The sequence below is a fragment of the Artibeus jamaicensis genome, unplaced genomic scaffold, assembly GCF_021234435.1.
Source record: "Artibeus jamaicensis isolate MK-2021 breed Jamaican fruit bat unplaced genomic scaffold, CSHL_Jam_final contig_466, whole genome shotgun sequence".
Classification (NCBI taxonomy): domain Eukaryota; kingdom Metazoa; phylum Chordata; class Mammalia; order Chiroptera; family Phyllostomidae; genus Artibeus; species Artibeus jamaicensis.
Genome location: NW_026521844.1, coordinates 11,256,245 through 11,271,459, shown reverse-complemented (window position 1 = coordinate 11,271,459; position 15,215 = coordinate 11,256,245). Strand labels below are relative to the sequence as shown.

Genomic DNA, 15,215 nt, shown 5'->3' with positions numbered 1-15,215 from the left:
TATACATTTAAATCTTAGCCATTTTTCAAGAACAAAATCTAAGACATATCTTCCATGTTGCTTTTTTAACAGTCTGATCAGGAATATTGCCTCCATCTTAAGCCCCCACCCCACCTTGATGATGACATGATAAATTTATCTTTCATACCATCTCTCTTTATTTGAGGTACAACTGTGATGTATACTAAAATGCTTACTCTCCCCTGAATAACATCTTCACAGACGACCTCAGGGACTATTCCAATAATGTTCACATTGCTTGAAATATTTCAGGGGTTCATCTCTGGTAACCACAGCCCCACCTATGCTGGAAAGTCAACCACTTTATTTTACAACCTCTTCTGCTTTTTATAAAAGGGAAAAATAAATTACCAACTTGATTATCCATCCTCTTTTCCCACATCAGCATCTGTTAATTTGGGGTGTTTTTTAAAGAAAACATTTTCAAAGGGGAAAATTCAGCCATTATTGAGGACATGTTTTAAAACATGCATTTTAAGTTCTAAAGGTATACACTCCTTCCCATGACTTAAAAAATAAAATCTTTCCTTTAGATTAATTGATAAAACAATGACTGGAGGCAGGTCTGCAGCCACATACTTTAGTAACTAGAAGTTCAGACCGCCCTGCAGAGTCCATTAGACTTCATTTGCATCGCTTCTGGCAATGGGTTAGGCAGTGGTTTTTCCCATCAAAAGAACCGTTTTTCTAACTGGCGTAACATGAAAAAGTGAAACGTTTTGTAATATTTCAGAAATTGTGCAGTAATAGGGGAGCATACTTTGCTGCCTGAGGTTGCGGACAAATGTAGTTGCAGCTCCTTCTTCTGCGGCCAAAAGAGCAGTGGAGATTTATTCTATGGAAGGAATTACTGTTCGTTTCCTTAGTGTTCTGCCACTTCCAAAGGCAACATAAGGGCTTTGTGGTCAGCTTGGTTAAATATATTATACATTATGCTTCTGTGTATTTATACATGTCAAGTACTTCTTCAGACAGAAAATTAATGATGGTACATCTGCATTAAATAAAAACTAACTTCATTGTCTTTCTCAGAAGGGCTGTGGGAAGATAATATGCTTTTACTGCAATTTCCATTTTGTTCCATTTTGTGGAAACTGGGGCCCTTCCAGCCTTTAAATGATCTGTAATTCTACAGAAGCCAAAAATACAATAAACTAACAAGACTTTTAGTAAGCTTACTGCATTTTCCATAAAATTTTGTTGAATAAAATCTAGCAAAAAATTACTATGTTGTATAGCTGAAACTAATATAACATTGTATGCCAACTGTTACTAATCTAGAAAAGCACCTTAATGAAAAATTTTGTTATGATTCCTGCACCTTATATTTTCAATATTACTGGTATGAAGAAATTATGATAACATTTATAAATAATTTATAAATCATTAAGGAAACTCACAATTTTGCATTTGTTTTATTTTGACCTGTTTTATTCACAGCATGCCCTGTCACTCTCTATTCTCCTTCCTACTCATTTCTTCATTGCATGTCCCTGATATTATATTATATATCCCCTTATTTTATCTGCTTATAGCTGGTCTGCCTCTCTCTTACTAGGCTACAAGTTCTGTGATGGCAAGGTGTTTCATTTTCTCTCCATGATATTCCTAGCACTGACAGCAACGCATGTAGGTCCCCAGTAAGTATTTACTAAATGCATGGAAGATTTGCTTAATTTACAGCAAGTCCTAATTGACACAAGCTGCACATCACATGAGAAATCGGGTTATAATCTTCTAATAAAGATTCATAACTGAGTGCCCCTAAAATTTTATTGGAACATTTGTATGTATGCATTTCATGATTTTCATGAGTTTCTGAGTGGCATGTAACACCCAAGACAACAGAGGGTTAAAGCTATGGGGGTGGGGAGGTGAAGAGCAAGTATCAGGTATGCCAGGAAACATCTGGAATTGAGACATGAGGGAGAACCAGCCAAAGGGGCTCTGCAAGACACCGAAGAGAACATGGTTGTTCACTCTTCTCAATATTCCCCAGTGACTTTTTGCTGGAGATTCAGGACGAGACAGGAAACAGCATCATGTGTTAGAGACACTAGAGCACAATTTTCTATGCTCAGTGTCTGTTCAGGTAAGTGCCCTCCATTTATCTGTCTCTGATACATGCATCTAACAAACACTGAAAATAGCTGAAACTTTATGAAGCCCCAAATCCTCAACTTTTAGAATCTTCAAAATGAGTTGACGTGAACTATTTCTCTGTTTCACAACACACTAGAATTCACTTAGTGTTTTCTGGGACTTCTGACCTTATGTCTTTAAAGATTGAAATTTGTTTTGCCATTATATTACCATAGGAGTCTTGGAAAATGGTAATAAGAAAATAATTCATCAAATGTCAGCTTAAAAACAAATTTGTAATCTTATTCAAGTAATAAAAACCAAAAAAAAAAAAAGCTGATTTGACACTAAGAAAACAAGTTATCCATTCAAGCACTTTCTTGTTAAGCAAATTAAAGGATCACCTTACCTCTCTGTCCAAACCAAAATTTACACATTTTCAACAAGAACCCAAGGTTACATATCAGTTCATAAAACAAGATGTTAATCCAATGAAACCACAAAAAACATTATGGCTTTCTTAGGTGAATTCCCTACTTATAGCTGAGGCCCAAATTCTGACCTGAATCTCAGAATGTGGGTCTGATTGTGGGTCTGGAGGGCCTTAAATGCAGGCATCATATTTCAATCATCTTTTTTACAACCTCAGTGTCCAGGACACAGAGGGGGTCTGTGGGTGTTGAATGAATAAATAAATGCCTATAACTCATGAGCTTTTTAAAATCCAACATACTGTTAAGCTAATGCCCTCAACTATTTTTGTTACTAAAACAACAGTGCAAATACAGTCACCATTTTATAATAACTGAAAAGAATTGAGAAAAGCTATACATTTGGTGATAAATGACTTTAGACAACCTTGTAAGTCTTCATTATTATTTCTCATGCTAGGAGTCTGATCTTCAACATGTGCTGGAAAGGATTTTTTTTTCTAGTAGTGAGAAGAAAAGACATCATCTTAGATCCACCTCCTGGTGAAGGCAACAAAAGTCTCTGGGATGTGAATAAAGGGATGTAGTCATTCTCCTGCTGAAAACTCCAGTACTCGTTCAGTAATCTTCTTTTATGTTAGATACCAAAAAACAGTGAAACAACAGTCCTCAAGGCAATGTTTAGCAATGACAACAAGCACAAAAAGAAACACTACAAAGTTTTAAAAAATCTTTTTCCTCTCTGCTTTTCTATTTTGACAAAGATCATTGTAGGTTATAAGAAGTATATAAGCCCTGGCAGGTAGCTCAGTTAGTAAGAGTGTTGTCCCAACATGCCAAGGTTGTGGGTTTGATCCCCAGTCAGGGAACATACAAGAATCAACTAATGAATACATAAATAAGCCAAACAACAAATCAATGTTTCTCTTTCTCTCTGTAAAATCGATTTAAAAAAGTTTTTGTGAGAAGAATAGAAAGCATGAGAAGAGCTGACTTCTGTTGAATTGGTTGGGGTTCTAAGCTGAATGGGGTTTCTGATCAACTACATTGTACCACTTCTGATTGTATCAGATTCATATTTACTAAGCATCACAAAATTTTCATGGCAGACTTCTTTTGCCCACTTTCCAGCACAGAAAAGTGTGAAAGGTGAGTTTCGTTTAACCTAAAAGCCTTTGTAGTCCATTTAAATGCACAGGAAGATGCATGAATAGTCATATAAATACATTAACTTTAGTTTGTATGTTTTTATTTGCTTTTTACAAAACTCTTTCTACTCCAAACAAGAAAATATACATAATAATTTTTCCTGGTATAATAATAAACTTTCCCTCTCCCCTGTTTTCTTCTCTCTCAACATCTCTCTCTCTCTCTCTGTCTCTCACACACACACACACACACACAAAATCTGATTTTACAAAAACCACGACTGGAATTTAAATAGTATGAGAAGAAAATAGACATATAATACCATGAATTTAAAGAATGCTATTGGGAAAAAAATATCTCGTATAAACAAATAGAAAGTGCTGTGTGGAACAAATTGGGAAATTTAGCTTTTTTCTTTCTAAAACATAAAAGATATCGGAGTGAGAAAATCAGTAAGTCATCCTTAGAAACTGACTACAATGAAAATCAACATAAGTATTCACAATATAAGTCCCCCTTTAGATGAAAATTTCAGAGAAAATTTACACTGACAGAAAAAAAATTTTAGAGAAAAAAATGTTAGAGAAAATCTTTAGACAGAATTTTTAAAATTACATTTTACCGATTATGCTGTTACAGTTCTGCTTTTCCCCCTGAGCCCCCCTCTGCCGAGCACCCCCCACTCACTCAGGCAAACCCCTCACCAGTGTTCATTCCCATGGGTCCTGCACATAAATTCTCTGGCTATTCTATTTTCCTTACTGTACTTTACAGCCCCATGGCTATTCTGTAACTACCTGTTTGTACATCTTAGTCCCCTAACTCTTCAACCATTGTCCCACGCCCCCCTCCCATCTGGCAACCATCAAAACACTCTCTGTATCCATGGTTCTGTCTCTGTTCTTCTTGTTTTCACTGTATTTCATATTCAACTGTTAAATATGTATTTTTGCCATTTTATTGTTCATAGTTTTGATTTCCTTTTTCTTAAATAAATCTCTTTAACATTTCATATGGTTTGATGAGATGAACTCCTTAATTTTTCTCATCTGGGAAGCTCTTTACTGCACTTTGATTCTAAATGATAGCTTTGCTGGATAGAGCAATCTTGGCCATAGGTCCCTGTTTTTCAAGACTTTGAATATTTTTTGCCAGTGCTTTCAAGCCTGCGAAGTATTTTTTTTCTAATTGAAACTTTTTGAAAAAAAATATTGTTCAGTTATAGTTGTCCCATCCCCCCCCCCATTGCTCTCCCCAGCCTCTCCCACCCCACCCCCTGCTCCCACAGTTTATCTCCACCTGGCTGTTCATGACCATTGGTCCTTTATACGTGTTCCTTGACTTGCCCCTTCCTCGTCATTCCCCCACCTCTCTGGTCATTGTCAGTTTGTTTTTATTTCTGTCTCTGGTTCTATATTCGTTTGTTTTATTGATTAGGTTTCACTTATAGGTGAGATCATATGGCTTTGTCCTTCACCACCTGGCTTATTTCACTTAGCATAATGCTCTCCAGTTTCATCCATGCTGTCACTAAGGGTAGGAGTTCCTTCTTCCTTTCTGCTACATAGTATACCATTGTGTAAATGTACTACAGGTTTATGATCTACTTATTTACTGATGGGCACTTAGGCTGTTTCCAGCACTTGGCTATTGTAAATAACACTGCTATGAACATTGGGGTGCATAGGTTTTTTTGAAATGGTGTTTCAGGATTCATAGGGTATAATCCCAGAAGTAGAATCACTGGATCAAAAGTCAGTTCCATTTTTAGGTTTTCTAGGAAATTCCATGATGTTTTCCACAGTGGCTGCGCCAGTCTGTTAGCAGAATGGGCTGGGGAGAGGAGGAGACTGGAGAGAAGGAGGCCGGATGGAGGCTCTATGGCAGAAGAGATGTGATGTGATGAGAGTTCGCCCTGTGATGACAGCCACCCTGTGCTGCCAAGTGGGAAAACATGATCAAGATATACATTTCTCACCCCCGTATGTCAGAGCATTCAACTAATGCCAAAAATATATTGGAATGATTTACAATATACAATAGTTCAGTAAATTTTCTTATGATTCATTCATTCTGCTATTAGGCAATCATAACTGAGATTTTAAAATCTGAATGCCTGAGTATGACCCAAATATTCTTAGCAAAAAACCTTAAAACTTTTATCTTGTATTTTAGTATTGAAAATATTTTTTATCAGATACTAAAGATACTTCCTTAACTCTACTTACTATTAACATCAATTGCAAGGTATCACACTCTAAGTTGTGAAGGGGAAAAGGTAATCATAAGCAGAAACTGCCTGTTTCAAAGTGATCTACACCTGGATAAGGAGAAAGCAAGGACTACTCTACTAATTCCAGCTAGAGACAAAATGCTGAATGTTTGGGAGAAATATTTAGCTATTCAGGGAAGTCTTGCTGGGGAAATAGTACTTGGTGTTTGCCCGGAAGAATGAATAACATAGGCTATAAAGGTCTAGAGAGAGGAAGGATTTTGCTATGCAGTCTTCTTTTGTAACTATTTGATAAAAAAAGGAAAATTCTGGAAAGAATTTTGTAGAAAAAATATTGTACATAGATGCCCTTCTGTTTCATTATATTGGCAATATTGCTTTAGATAAACATATTAGTGAATTTTAATATAGTTTGTATGGTTAAGAGACTAAGGAATTAAGGTCTTTGAAAATAAAAAAGAAAAATGAAATAATATGTCTTTTGAAGTGGTAAAAATCATAGTGGTTAAAAGCATGAACCCTGGACGAATTACCTTGGTTCAAATTCTAGCACCAACTCTTATCAGCTGTGTGACTTTGGACAAATGATAGAACTTCTTTTGTGTGTCTTAATTTCCTTACCTATAAAAAGGGCCTAGAGTAGTGTTTACTTCATAAATTGTTTTGAGGTTAAATGACACACACACACAGACCAGGCTGGGATTTGATTTTACCCTACTTAAAATCTAGTACGTTACATAATAATTATTTCATGGCTGTTGGCAGAACGCATGAGACTCCTGGGTCTGAGACAAAAGACTTCTCTATTGGTGATGCAGCAAGCAGCATAAGCACCAGGTGTACATCAGTTTCTTGGAGGGTAGTGCAGAGGGTCCAGATAGTTGCTATGCATGCAGTGGGTTTGTGTTGCAGCCAAGGAACCTTAGGTTTGGGAAATCCACCCCTTTGATAGCAGGCAGTATGTGGACTTACTTTTTGTCCCGATGGGAGGCATTACCTTATTCCTCGAGGTTACTTGCTGCAGTATACACCCCTGAGAACTGGCTTGAGTAAAGGGCTGATAAAGCCTTGCATTATTGGCATACCTAGTAAGGCCCATACAGCATGAGAGACCCATGAACTGTTTCTCACAACAAAGTAAAGCACTTAACAACAGTGCTGTGCACATATCGCAGACTTTCAGTGAAGACACACTATTATCTTTACTGTGGAATAATGTGTGCATTTGGAAATACAGTGCTTTAAAAACATAACTATTATGAAATAATCATTGCAATATTTAGTATATAGTTAAGTAAAAAGAATTACAGAGAAATGTGTTTATATTATCAGATATTGCTCAAAGATACACTTGGAGAAATTAGAAATTTTGTTTTTGGTCAGTAGCACTTCACTACTTTGGGTCCATTAGTCAAATTGAAAGAAGTTTAAATACCCTGTCAACATTTCATTGATTAACCCAGAGTAAAACACTTAGAATTTACAAATGCTCCAAATTAATGGTTTGATGGCTTTCTGTGAGGGAATTAGAGGCTGCTCCCACCATGTATGCACAGCCGGTTAAGTATGGGTTTTTTGTTTTGATTATTATGTTCTTAGGACTTTAGTTTTTTGGCCTATATCACAACTGCTTCCACATATGTAGAAATGAAAAACCATAAGAAAAAAAGAAAATCATTTTGACAAGAGTAGGACAAAGACACATTCCCAACAAATATATATTTTTTAAAAAGACGGTAACAATTTTAGAAGAAACACATAGCATTGGTAAAGAAATGATTTCAAAATATGCAGTGTTTCAGCCATTATATCTCAGAAAGAAATTAGATTAAGGAAATTATTAACAGAAAAGACAAATTAAGAGCTGTAACTAAAAAGACTATTAAAATTTTTTTTCAGGGGGGACAATTTTTTAAGGAGATTTTAAAAGAGAAGAAAGTCTATATGACAAACTTTTATTAAAAATGATATCAGCAACAGAAATGACTTCTGGTTAGATTTTGTTTCAGGAAAAAGACTGAGGGGTGAGTTGGAGGAGTTAATACGGCAGGCAGGTCAGGAGAGACTATTCACTTCAGGCCTGTCTTCTACTGTGTCAGCTACACTCTGCCTCTGGTCTGCTTTCTTGCTTCAGTTCTTTCCTGTGGTTAAATTTCTCTGTGGTCTGTACCACAGTACCTTCTGAGCTGACTCACCATTAATAACATTATTTGGAAGCCTTGTACTGGAACTCAAAATCCCAAGAAATGTGCCCAGATTGAGTTTGAGTTTTGCTGGCTGAGCTACAGGAAACAGTCTATGAAAGTAATGTCACAGAAATTGTTTTCTTTAATGGGAACTGTGAATTGGGTTTCTAAGGTTTCATTATGTAACTGAGTAAAAAACTCCCTTTTACTCTTTTTATTTTCACTTAGGAGGTATGATAAGCCCAAACTGGAGAAATGAATATACAAACCAAACTTATAGTTAAATCCATGGTGCAGTGGGTTTTAGTCAGTATGTGTTATTTCTTCCAGGTTTCTATTTGGAGCCAGTCTGTTGTAGTTAGCTGAGTCATCAGTTTAAAGTGCCATGAATCAATGGCAAAACAGTGCCTTTATGGAAGTGGGCATGTTATTAAATACTCATTTACTAGGTGCCTGGTAGTCCCAATGTGAGATGCTTCGTATAAATTTTGTTTATCTATTATTGGATATATTGGACATGATGGCGTTATGTATTTCTAATTTTTTTATTTACACTTTAGATAGATTAAAGAATAGACCATGTAAATGGCATAATAAAACATGGAGTCAGTGTGTGTATGTCTGTGTGCACATGCCCTTAGGCACTTTGGTCTTACGAAAATTGCCTATGCATTTCTCATGTATCTACATTTTTCTCCCACATGAGCACCTTAAAAGTGTTCTTTCTATTCACAACCCCTGTGGTAGTTTGTGATGCACTCCTCCCTGAGACCACAGCTGTCTGGACCGGAAATGGACAGTAGACCCAATTTATGCTGATGAGATTTTCTTTCCCTTTCAAAAATTGAAATTGAGTCACTGAGAAGCTCACAGTGAGGAATGTTAAGCACATAAGCTAAGTGGATATGCTTGCATTTGGACTGGTGCAGACACATGGACAGTCAAGGCCATGACATGTAAGCCAGGGTGTGGAGGTTTGAGTCCATGAGTCATGACAGAAACCTTGCAGAAAGGTGGGTGGTGTGATGAGATCTCACTGGCTTAGTGGTGAAAATAGAAATTCCAAACTCTGTCCACAGTCCTTGTGGGATTCCAGGCAAGTTATGTAACATCTCTGAGTTTCTGGGTCTTTGTCTTTTTAGTAAAATAACTGAGTTAAATCTGGAATCCTTATTTTTAAAAAAATATTCTTAACTCTGTCCTCTAATGATACAAATGCCTGATAGAAATGATTTTAGCAGTAGTGGTCTTCCTTAGGAACCAGTAGCAATGGACCACTGACCTCACTCTATCTTCATTCATTCATTCAATGAGTATTTGGTGGATGTATGCACATCTTTAGGCACTGCGTAGGTGTTCTGACACAGCGAGGACAACGGACATAACTTCTGTCTTTATGGACCTTATAAATGAGGCACATGGATTGAATAATTACTCAGACATATAATATGAACTTCAGTAAGTGCCGTGAAGAACATGTAGAGAGAGCTAGGACAGGTCCTAACGAGAGGCTTGGTTGCTCTGGGTAAGGTCAGAGGAAACTTCCCCCAGGAAGTAATATGTGAACTCAGAGAGCTGAAGAATAAGTAAGTAAATATTAGGAAAAAGAACATCAAAGTAAAAGCCATGGAAGTCCTTATAGCAGTCAATATCAGAAAATATACTCACCTGAAAATTTACTGTGGACTATTTTATTGTAGACTGGCTCTCAGAAGCCTACGATGGGAGGGAAATGCTTTGACATGCCACAGTCTCAAAATCACACATAATAGAGACTAGATCTATATGGAGGCGCAAACTGTAACACTTGGTAAAAAGTTCTTCCTGGAACCCATAAAGAAAGCAGTAGCAATAACAAAAATTTTTACTTATGCCAATGAATACCAACTTTTTGTTGACAGTGGATGAATTATTTGGAGATATTTATTCTTTTCTAAAAGATTTTATTTATTTAATCTTAGAGAGAGGGAAAGGGAAGGAGAAAAAGAGGAAGAGAAACATCAATGTGTGATTGCCTCTCATATCGGGAATCTGGCTGGCAACCCAGGCATGTGCCCTAATTGGGAATAGAACCATTTGACCCTTTGGTTCTCAGGCCAGTGCTCAATCCAATGAGGTACACAAGCCAGGGCTGAAAAATTTATTCTTGATCTCTTCTCCACACATCATCCTTCATGCCTGCCCTGGGTTTGGAGTAGATTATAGAGTAGTACTGGGATATGTAAGCTTAAGTTCTTCCTGTAGGCATTATACAAATAATTTCTCATCATGGAGACCTGGTCTTTGAGACCACGTTTGTGAAGAAGTTTCAGCCTTTAACTACAATGGTGCTTGCAAAAGTCTAGGCATCTCAGTCAATGGGAAAACTTTTGATTGAATGACTGAAGATGCTGGCACTGAAGGGTATTCCTAATTATTTGAATCCAAAAGACAAGTTTAAGAAATTATTGACACCACAGGTGTTAAATAAGTGGATGGTGCACTCTTATATTACCATCAGAATTGATAAAGCTTATTTTAACAAAAGTATTGAGTTCCTATGATGCTTTAGCATATTCTAAAAACCAGGGACAGATAAATTAAATATAAGAAAGTAAAAGACATTTAATATTAATAAATATTATAAAATGTCATCCATTCAAGAATGCAAGTGTGAGCAAACTACAGAAGTGGCGAAGTGATTACTCTGTTCCAGATGGTGTTGGAGGAGGAGTTGCCGGGCTTCTCCGAAGCTTGAGTACAGAGCAGAGTTCCCTGGGTGGCTGGGAACTCTCACTGGGCAGAAGAGGAAGGAAAAGACACAGCCCTTGGGCCAAATCTGGCTCAGTTCCTTTTTTCTGTTGGCCCAAGAGATAAGAAAGGTTTTTGCAGATAACAATTTTCAATCAATTTGATGATAGAAAATACTAACTTTGAACCCTAGTTAAGCGACATGTTATCTTTTCAAGAATTCAATTCTTCTCACTAGGAGATCCATATTACATTTTCTCAATTCATATTATATTTTAAATTTTATTACAATTTCCAGAAGTTTGTTTTTTCTTTTGGCATATAAGCACATGGATATTAATCCTTGATTTTCCATCTTAGCCCACAAAGTCAAAAATATTTACTATCTGGCTCCTTAGAGAAGGAGCTGATGAACTCCTATGTCTAAGGGAGAGATAGTGAGGATAGCATAAAAGAAGAAAAGGACAGGGGCCAGGTAGTTAGGACCACGCAGGTGTGGTGGCTATAAGAGGATATTAATCTCTGAATATATATGAGTTTATTTGGAGAGCACAGGTGTATAATAAACATGTTTTGCCATGTAGATAAAGGGTTGTCCAGATTAACCATTTTAATCAAGTATTATATCATGAAGTTGCATGTTAAGATCAATAATATTTTTCATTTTAAAAACAGCTGTATTCCATTTTCACCAAGTTCAAAGCAGGTACACAGAACCCCATAAATATTGACATTTGTTATGTACCTTTGTGGAGCTGAGAACATACTTTCTTACTTTTTTGTTTTCTCAAAATATTTTGTATTATTATTATTTATTTCTCACTAAACTTTGTTTTAATAGCCCTCAAAATTCTATGACAGACTTTTGGTCAAATTGTTTCCATTTTAAAACCTAACGTCTTAAAAACTGGTATACACACAAACAAGTGGTCCACTAACACAGTCTCCTTTCCTTCTGAAGTTTTTATGATGCATTGTAATCATTAACCGGTCCTTGACAATTAAACTGAAAAGGCCAGCTGAGAAACAATTCTGAGGCCACTTTACCACCACTGGTTAAGACTGTGGTGGCAGGTAGTGGGAATGGTATTCTGGGCAGATTTGGTGACTTTGCCAGCCCAGCTGCCTTCTTGTCCACCGCTCTGATGACACCTGCACCACCTGTCTGTCACATGTTGCAAACAGCAAAGTGGCCTAAAGGAGAATAGTCAGAGAAGCTCTCAGCACATGAGGGCTTGCCAGGAACCATGTCAATGATGGCAGCATAGCTGGATTTCAGAAACTTCCGGCCATCTTCTAGCTTTCCCCCAGAATGATGATCAGTCTTTTCCAGCTCAGCAAACTGGCAAGCAGTGTGAGCTGTGTGACAGTCCAGCACAGGTGCATGTCCAGCACTGATTTGGCCGGATGGTTCAGGATAATCACCTGAGCTGTGAAGCCAGCTGCTTCCATTGGTGGGTCATTTTTGCTGTCACCAGCCACATTGCCACAGAACATTGTTGGAAGACGTGTTTTTGACATTGAAGCCCACATTGTCCCCAGGAAGAGCTTTACTCAAAGCTTCATGGTGCATTTCAGCAGAATTTTTTCTAGTTGTAACCTGACTGGAGCAAAAGGGACCATGGTGCAAGGTGTGAGAACACCAGTCTCCACTCAGCCCACAGCAACAGTACCAATGCCACCAACTTTGTAGACATCCTGGAGGGGCAGAGGCAGGGGCTTCTCAGTTGGATAGGTTGCTGGTAGGATGCCATCCAGAGCTTCAAGCAACGTGGTTCCACTGGCATTGCCATCTTTGTGGGTGACTTTCCATCCCTTGAACCAAGATGTGTTAGCACTTGGCTCCAGCATGTTGTCACCCTTTCAACCAGAAAGTGGCACAGATGTCACTGTGTCAGGGTTGTAGCCAATATTCTTAATGTAGGTGCTGACTTCATTAACAATTATCTTGTATTGCCTCTGACTGCAGGTTGGCCCAGTAGAACCCACTCTGTTAACAGCAACAATCCATTGTTTCACACCCAGTGTGTAAGCCAGAAGGGCATGCTCACTCTCGGAGATACCTGCTTCGAATTCACCAACACCAGCAGCAACAATCAGGACAGCAAGTCAGCCTGTGACCTGGGACATCAGTGATGGTCACATACTTGCTGATCTTGAGTTTCCACAGAGAAATGGCAGGGGTGATACCACACTCATGGTCAGCCTTCAGTTTATCCAAGACCCTACCCTACCTGAGAAAGCCCTTCCTCCTCTCAGCGGCCTCCTTCTCAAGTTTTTCAGTAGATCTTTTGTCAGTCCCACTACATCCGTAGACGAGACGGCCAGGAGTGGTAGACTTGTGAGAATCTACATGTCCAGTGGAGACGGTGTTGATAGGAGTCTTCTTCTTTCCCATTTTGGCTTTGATTTAGTGGCGGTTTTCACAAAACCTGTGTTCTGGTAGCAAACCCAATGCAAAAACACAATTTTGTTGTTGTTTTTAAATACTACTTGAAAAAATGCAAGCAATAGTCCATGGTTTAAAAGACTCCCAACAGAACAAAAAGATACACCATGAAAAGTGAATTTCCATTTCGCTTCAGCCTCCTAGTCCCTCAGTTTGCCAGTCTTCCCCAGTGACAATTTATTTTGCCAGTTTCCTACACTTTTTACCTATGCAGATCTAACGTGTATATGTCTACAGCTCCAATTTCCTTTACACACACTCTTTGTACTGTACTATATCCTCCTTTTACAAGTTAATGGAATTTTGAGTTAGTTTCATATCAGTTCCTATTTCTCTCCCTTATTAATAGCTACATGTTATTCCAATGGTTGGATGCTACAATAAATTACTGTATACATACATCTTTATGCATGTATTATTGGATTTCTACACTAAGAATTTTAGTGTAGGACATATTTGTATTTTAAGTTGACAAATATTGTCAAGTTGACTTTCAAAGTTGAACTAATTTATACCATCACCAACTATACTCATATGTTGTACTGTATCTTTCCTTATCTCTTTGTCAACATAGGGTAATAGTTAACTTTTAAATATTTGCCAGGTGGATGAGGAAAAGCATTCCTTTGTATTTTATAGTACATTTCTCATATCATCATGAAATTGAACATCTTTTTTTATGTTTAAAGTTTATTTCCTCCTCTTTAAATTGTCTGTCCATATACTTGCCTCTTTCTACTGGGATTATGTTCTGTTTTAAAAATAAAATAATTTTTAAAAGTACTATAGCAAAGAAAGACATCTAAGCCAAATTTCATATATGGAAACAAAAAACTCATTGTTAAAAAGTTTCAATTACTTTACCAGAAAACAAGAATTTTCCACATTTAGCTTCCTTTTACCATATTTTGTGAGAGTCACACAAGTCCATGCTACCTATAATCAATATTTTAAAAAAATATTTTATCTCTTCTTTTTATTTTTAGAGAGAGGGGAAGAGAAGGAGAAAGAGAGAAAGATCAATGTGTGGTTGCCTCTCTCACGCCCCCACTGGGGACCAGGCTGCAACCCAGGCATGTGCCCTGACTGGGAATCGAAATGTGACTCTTTGGTTTGCAGCCTGCACTCAACCCACTGAACTACACCAGCCAGGGATATAATCAATATTTTTTGAACTAGTCTCCCTATTGATTAATCAGTTATTGGCCCAAAGTCTAAATGGACAACTTCAGAGATTTAGATCAAGGATAGAAGAAAAAGAATGTGAATTCTTTTTTATGTAACAAAGCTAGTCCCAAGAAGGCTGGAATACTGATGAAAAGAGAAGAAAAAAACTAGCCAACTTTAATTCATACAAAGCAGCCAAAGATTACGCAAAAACTACATTTGAAAGAAGAAATAAATTAAAAATTAAAAAACACACACACTTTATCTGAGTAAATTTTTAAGTCATTTCTCAACACATGTTGCTTTGGCTCAAATAATGTGTTTTTTTTTTTTTTTTTAATTTTACTTTAGAGAGAGAGGGAGGGAGTGAGAAGTAGAGAAAAAAAAACCATTGTGAGAGAGAAACATCAATTGGTTGCCTTCCCTACTCAGATTTGGTTGCCTTCTGACCCTGACCAGGGACTGAACCTGCAACGTAGGTATGTGCCTTGACCAGGAATCAAACTGGAAAACTTTTCGTGTGTGGGTCGATGCCTGACCGAGTCACACAGGTCAGGGCTTAACGAATGTGTTTTAAGTGAGACAGACTTGACAGTCACACTGCTTTACTTGGGACCTGTGTTCTTTGTTTATGTATAACCTTTCGTAAGGTTTAACACATACGCCAAAATCCGAAGTGAAGTGTCCTGATGGTGGGAGTCTGAGCTCAGCACCTGTGTGCTTCTTTCTCTCAATAAATTGTTGGAAAACTAGAGATTTATGCACGA

The 15,215-nt window shown here is 37.5% G+C and overlaps 1 pseudogene; it reads right to left on the bottom strand.

The window, feature by feature from the left end:
* Positions 1-12,000: 12,000 nt before the first annotated feature.
* LOC119042413 (elongation factor 1-alpha 1-like) lies at positions 12,001-13,230 on the bottom strand (annotated as a pseudogene).
* Positions 13,231-15,215: the final 1,985 nt, after the last annotated feature.